The sequence below is a fragment of the Sinocyclocheilus rhinocerous genome, unplaced genomic scaffold (assembly GCF_001515625.1).
Source record: "Sinocyclocheilus rhinocerous isolate Xijiao unplaced genomic scaffold, SAMN03320098_v1.1 scaffold1048, whole genome shotgun sequence".
Taxonomy (NCBI): Eukaryota; Metazoa; Chordata; class Actinopteri; order Cypriniformes; family Cyprinidae; genus Sinocyclocheilus; species Sinocyclocheilus rhinocerous.
This window is the reverse complement of record NW_015649578.1, coordinates 764170-770901: the sequence shown is the minus strand read 5'-3', so window position 1 is coordinate 770901 and position 6732 is coordinate 764170.

Below are 6732 nucleotides of genomic sequence, written 5' to 3'. Positions count from 1 at the left end.
GGGACAAACCCAGCAATTGGGCTGTTTTGACCCAGCGGTTGGGTTACTACCCAGAATGTTGGGTTAAACATTTAACCCAACCGCTGGGTCAAAACAGCCCAATTGCTGGGTTTGTCCCTATTTTACCCAGCACTGGGTTGTATTTAACCCAGCATTTTTTAGAGTGTAAATTTAACGGTTTTGAAAACAGTAGTTTTGATGGTGTTTGTGTCGAAGTGAGAAAAGAATTCATGTAATTTGACAGATGTCGTCAATGAATGCATTTTGTGCCAAAGCAACGATAAATGATCCACAGTTTAGCCCACATAGACTGATGTTGTGCTTGCTGTCTGAAGAGTTTTGGAAAAGTGACCTAAGTATTGATAAATGTGTCCTAGCGATTGTAAAAAAAAAAAACTGTAACAAACATCAAATGGAACCTTATTGTAACCAGTTATTACCTTTTTTTGCATGACTCTTGTTAAATGTCATATTCTTTGTTATATCTTGAGTACTAATGGTATTAGGGGAAACAAGATGGCGCCTGTGTACATGGCAAGCCACTTGCTGCCCTCACCTACGTTTTTTACTATGTCCTGCTGTTGGCTGTTTATATGTTTTCTCACAGCACTGGGTTGTATTTAACCCAGCATTTTTTAGAGTGTAAATTTAACGGTTTTGAAAACAGTAGTTTTGATGGTGTTTGTGTCGAAGTGAGAAAAGAATTCATGTAATTTGACAGATGTCGTCAATGAATGCATTTTGTGCCAAAGCAACGATAAATGATCCACAGTTTAGCCCACATAGACTGATGTTGTGCTTGCTGTCTGAAGAGTTTTGGAAAAGTGACCTAAGTATTGATAAATGTGTCCTAGCGATTGTAAAAAAAAAAAACTGTAACAAACATCAAATGGAACCTTATTGTAACCAGTTATTACCTTTTTTTGCATGACTCTTGTTAAATGTCATATTCTTTGTTATATCTTGAGTACTAATGTTATTAGGGGAAACAAGATGGCGCCTGTGTACATGGCAAGCCACTTGCTGCCCTCACCTACGTTTTTTACTATGTCCTGCTGTTGGCTGTTTATATGTTTTCTCACGACATTAAACTATGTCGAGATTGGGTTAAATTTTTACATTAAATTTTTAACCCAAAAGTTGGGTTAGTCCATATTTGACCCAAAGTTGGGTTGAAACAACCCAGCATTTTTTAGAGTGTAGGATCCCATAATAAGTCTTGTGTAAATCATTTAGATTTGCACATTATATTAGACAAATTAACTATAATGAACAGGTTATAGCTTACAAACCTTTCCTATTTGAAGTGGCGAATGTGAAGTTGTGGTGATTGTGTCTGATATCCTGGCTTTGCAAATTGTGCATCCAGCAAATTTCTTTTTATGAGAATAGTCCATTTTAAAGTATTTATATCCAAAAGAAACAAATAAAGATTATCTTCTCTCCAAAAGATTCTATCATTTCTTTTTAAAAAATAATTTGATTACAGTTGTTAGAAAGTCACTTTCGAGTCACGCAGCTCAAGTCAAGTCTAGAGTCATTGGATCTTGAGTCAAAGTCAAGTTATTTTCTTCAGTGAATCAAGCAAGTCACAAGTTCTTAAATTTGTGACTTGAGCCAAGTCAAGTCCAATCGAGTCCCCAACCTCTGGGATATAGCATATGAGTCATATGGCTTTTTTTTTTTAAGCTTAACAGCTCAGTTTACATCCATTATGTTGTATCTGAAGAATGTTATGTTGTATCTGAAGAATGAAAAATGTTGTGCTGAAGAGAGAAAGTCATATGGGTTTGGAACAGATCATTTTGTTGTTCGAGGGACTCAGGGACAAGGTTATTTATTTATGTATGTGTTTCTTTATTTATTTTGATACAGGAGAGTAGGGTGCTCTTTCACTCAATCATTCAGTGGAAACAAATGGTTTGGCAGAGACACGAGAAACGTATGTTGGAGCAGCAAGCGGCAGTTACTCATGACAGCAGTTTACTCAGACGCTGCTTCACTGCATGGACCAGACTGGTAAATATGGAACAGCAGATGTTATGATTTTGCCTTAGTTACACTAAACATGTCAACATGTTTAGAGAAGCTTCATTAGCATTATGCTTGTTATTTTTCTCCCTTGTGCATTTAAAGCAGTGGTTCTCAACCTTTTTGACTCCAATACCCACCACTATCCACAGCAATATTAAAAGACCTGCAATTCTAGTTGTTTTCAAAACCTATTTTAATCTATGGGCACTCCTAGATTCTATAACTTAGAAAGTAACTAAAATCATTACATTTTAGGATTACAGAAGGCTGGGAATGTGTTTTAAGGTAAAGGGGTCCATACCCTTTTTACTTTCTTAATACGCATTCCTAATGTTATTCATCAGTTCACAAATCAAGTCAAGTTAAGGCAAGTCAGTTCAGTTGATGGCCTTCAGTTTTCTATGTAGGTATAGTAGGTATGTGGTGAGCTTTGACTTGCAGCTTGTATCTGAGATCCTCTTCTGTCTGGATGTGTGTGTTTTAGGCCGTTGGGCCGCACTGTGAGCAGCAGAGGTGTGCTGTTGAACGGATGAAGAGCAGAACAGAGAGACACAGACTGAACGTGAGCTTTTCCATGTGGGTTACGTGTGTCCACCAGCAGCAGACCGCCAGAGCCTTTTATAATCACACACGACAGAACAGGTACACCTCATATCTGTGACAGCCTGAAGAGCACTGGCAGATATTTTATGGTGGATATCAGATACCATGTTTAAAGCGGTCATGGTTCATTTAGGCACCACTGTCTGCACCAAACAGAGCTGCAAGTCATCTGAAACAAGTCATTTTTTTTGCATTTCTGGTTAGTGTTGCTGATATTGCGGATACATCAAGATATCAGTCAGAACGATTAATCATATAATATTTTTATCAACAATTGTGCCTTCAGAAGTGTCATCTTGTGTAATTAAATATAAAATCATTTTATAAAATTATTTTTTTTATTTTTTTTATTGTAAATTTGGAGTAGATAAAACAAGCAGGGTTATTATTGTTAACTAAAAGTAAAACCATAAAAACATTTCATTGCGTGAAATGAAATACATATTAACTGGAAAAAATAAAATAATAAAATAAAATAACATTTTTATTTCTGCTAATTGCCATTGCAACATTTCCCATTTACATTTAGTTTAAGTGCTAAAATAACTAAAACAGAATAAAAACTAGATATATAGACAAATATATAGACAAAAAAACAGAGAATACAATAATAAAATCTAATTCAAAATATTAACAAAAACTATAATAGTGTATCAGTTATACTAATATAACAATTGAAATCAAGTCTTCATTATATAAGTACTTTTTATTTCATTTGCTGTCATTAAATTAGATTTTCTGTGTATATCACTATTACATTGGCCAAACTACAATCAACATTGGTCACTGAAATGGTCAACCACTTTTTTTAACCATACATGATATATTTTTCTTTGTTTTATTCAACTGCAACATGGAACATGTGATGTAAAACTCAATGTTATGTTTATGTTAATGATAGTGTGTGTGTGTGTGTGTGCCTGGTATTTATCACGTTATGGGGACCAAATTTTTGAGGTCCCCATGAGGAAACAAGCTTATAAATCATAGATAGTGAGTTTTTTTGAGAAAAAAAAAATGCACAAAGTTTCCTGTAAGGGGTAGGGTTGGTGTAGGGCAATAGCACATACAGTTTGTACAGTATAAAAACCATTACGCCTATGGAGAGTCCCCATAAAACATGGAAACACGGAGAGTGTGAGTGTGTGTGTGTGTGTGTGTGTGTGTGTGTGAGAGAGAGTGTGAGTGTGTGTGTGTTATTCTTAATGAATTATAATGTATTAGGAATAATTTTAAATGCATTTTATGGACTTTAAGTAAAATTTTACAAATGTATGTATAGTTTATACATTTTCTATTGTATACCAAATCACTAACTGTTTCATTTATGGTTCATGCCTCATGCTGTGTTTTACACAAAATGTGTGTCTCACCAATAAAAGCACATCCAGTATGTGTTCTTGTGATTTAGCCAGGATCTGTCGACGCGCTCTCCCGTGTGAGTATGACGAGAGGAGGAAGACTGTCACGAAGAGAAGAACGTTTCTCACGTGGAGTCAGGCAATGGAGCATTACAGAAGAGCAAAGCACTATCACAGAAGAGCCTTAAAGCACAGGTGTGTGTGGAAATGACAAAACACACAGTTGTCTGTTAGTGGACACTGTCATCCAAATAATTTAGGTCATCAATTAAGGGTGTCACTCATTTGTGGTGTGCCATGTAAAAAAGAAAAGAAAAGAATATAATAATAAAAAAATAAAAAAAAACTTTTTCAAATTTAGCACAATAATTAATGCTATAAAAAAAAAAAAAAGTTTGTTCCAAATGTTTTAGGCTACATGTCAGTATATTACAATTAAGAATGAATTAAAAACTGAATATCTTATGTTCACCAAGGCTGCAGTTATTTAAAGGTGTCATATCGTAAAAAATCTGACTTTTCCAGGTTTTAAGTGCTATAATCAGGTCCCCGGTGCATCTACCAACCAAGGAAACGTGAAAAAGATTAACCCAGTAACTTTGTTTTGGGAAGCCTTATTCTGCAAGTGTCTGAGAAAACAAGCGCGTCTGATTTCGCTCCCTTGGTGACGTGGCAAAGGGATCTCATTATAATATTACCGCCCCTTAATCTGTAAGTTTACACCCACGGCACCGTTATTGTGTTTTCGCAAGTGACAACTGTGTACCAGCTCTAATATAGGCTTAGATCTCTGCCATAATTCTGCTCGCGAATTATCATATTATGATATTTTATCGCATTTTGCACGCGCGCGATCTGAGTTTTGTGGAGAAAATGTTCGTTTCGCAAAGAAAAAAGTATTTTGAGCGCACGAAAATCAATTTTGCATTTAAAATAAGTTTTTGGATGTGTGCAGACCTTCTCTTTTGCGCGTGCAAGGTTTCACTAGCTTGCTCTATACTTAACCTAAGTCTCTGAGAACCTGACATGTACTTCTGGAGACTCCAGGTTGGTTGCAGTTCTGGAAAATGGTGGCACTGGAGACTAAATGGTTCCTGGTGATTTCACACCTACTTCTTCACCTTAATTCCTAATTCTTTTGCAGTTAACATGCATCTATAAATCAGTTTTCAAGCATTTTACTACACTTCAGTATGTGGTTCTTATTAAGTAGGGGTAATTTTTTAGGATTCTATACTTAAGCTAAGTCTCTGAGAACCTGGCACCTTGTACTTCTGGAGGCTCGTAGGTTGCCGTTCTGGAAAATGGTGGCGCTGGAGACTAAATGGTTCCTGGTGATTTCACACCTAATTCTTCACCTTAATTCCTAATTCTTTTGCAGTTAACATGCATCTTTTCTTCTCCACATGTTTTTGACTGACCCTACTGACCCACTGAGCATTTTGCTGTCCAATGGTTATGCATTAACTTTGCAATTTCTAGTATTGTATTAGTTTTGAATATTTCTCATGGGCATTTAATAATTAGTTAAATCTCTTTTTTGGCTCATTTTCTCTGTAAAAGAAAATCTGCTTAATAATTATGCACACCTGAATATAAGAAATTTTGCAGACCTTCTCTTTTGCGCGTGCAAGGTTTCACTAGCTTGCTCTATACTTAACCTAAGTCTCTGAGAACCTGACATGTACTTCTGGAGACTCCAGGTTGGTTGCAGTTCTGGAAAATGGTGGCACTGGAGACTAAATGGTTCCTGGTGATTTCACACCTACTTCTTCACCTTAATTCCTAATTCTTTTGCAGTTAACATGCATCTTTTCTTCTCCACATGTTTTTGACTGACCCTACTGACCCACTGAGCATTTTGCTGTCCAATGGTTATGCATTAACTTTGCAATTTCTAGTATTGTATTAGTTTGGAATATTTCTCATGGGCATTTCATAATTTTTTACTTTCAGTCTGAGTTAAATCTCTTTTTTGGCTCATTTTATCTGTAAAAGAAAATCTGCTTAATAATTATGCACACCTGAATATAAGACATTTTTCACTTCAGCCTTCAGCCTTCATGAATAATTATATATCAATTATAAATGATTAAATACAAGATTAATAGTAGTTATAATTATTGGTAAAATGTGCTTGGAAAAAAAATCAGAATATTGATCAGAATATCAACTTGCATAATAATTATGCATGCACTGTATTTGTCCTCTTATGCTGTCGAGGTAATGCAAGAAATGCTGTGATTGGTTGTCAAGGCAGCCAATCAGAATTTAGCAGCCTCGGTCTCTGATTGGCTGGAATTATGGCACATTGTAACACTGGGTTGTGTTGAGCACGAGAGCTGTTGGCATTTAGCGAGCACTGAGGGGGGCATCAGGTGAGCAAGCTAGTGAAACGTTGCACGCGCAAAAGAGAAGGTCTGCAAACGTCCAAAAACTTATTTTAAATGCAAAACTGATTTTCGTGCGCTCAAAATACTTTCTTCTTTGCGAGACAAACATTTTCTCCACAAAACTCAGTTCGCGCGCGTGTAAAACGCACTTTTGCGCGCTCAAAATATGATCTTTCGCTCGCAGAAATGTGGCAGAGATGTAATCCCATACTCTAATGCCATGGCGAAAGTTTGAGCAAAACATACTAAACTGTTCTGTCTTTGGCTGCACAGACGAGCACAGAACACTGTTTAGAGTCCCAGCCTCAGAGGAGACAAGAGAGCAGTGGATTTATTGATTT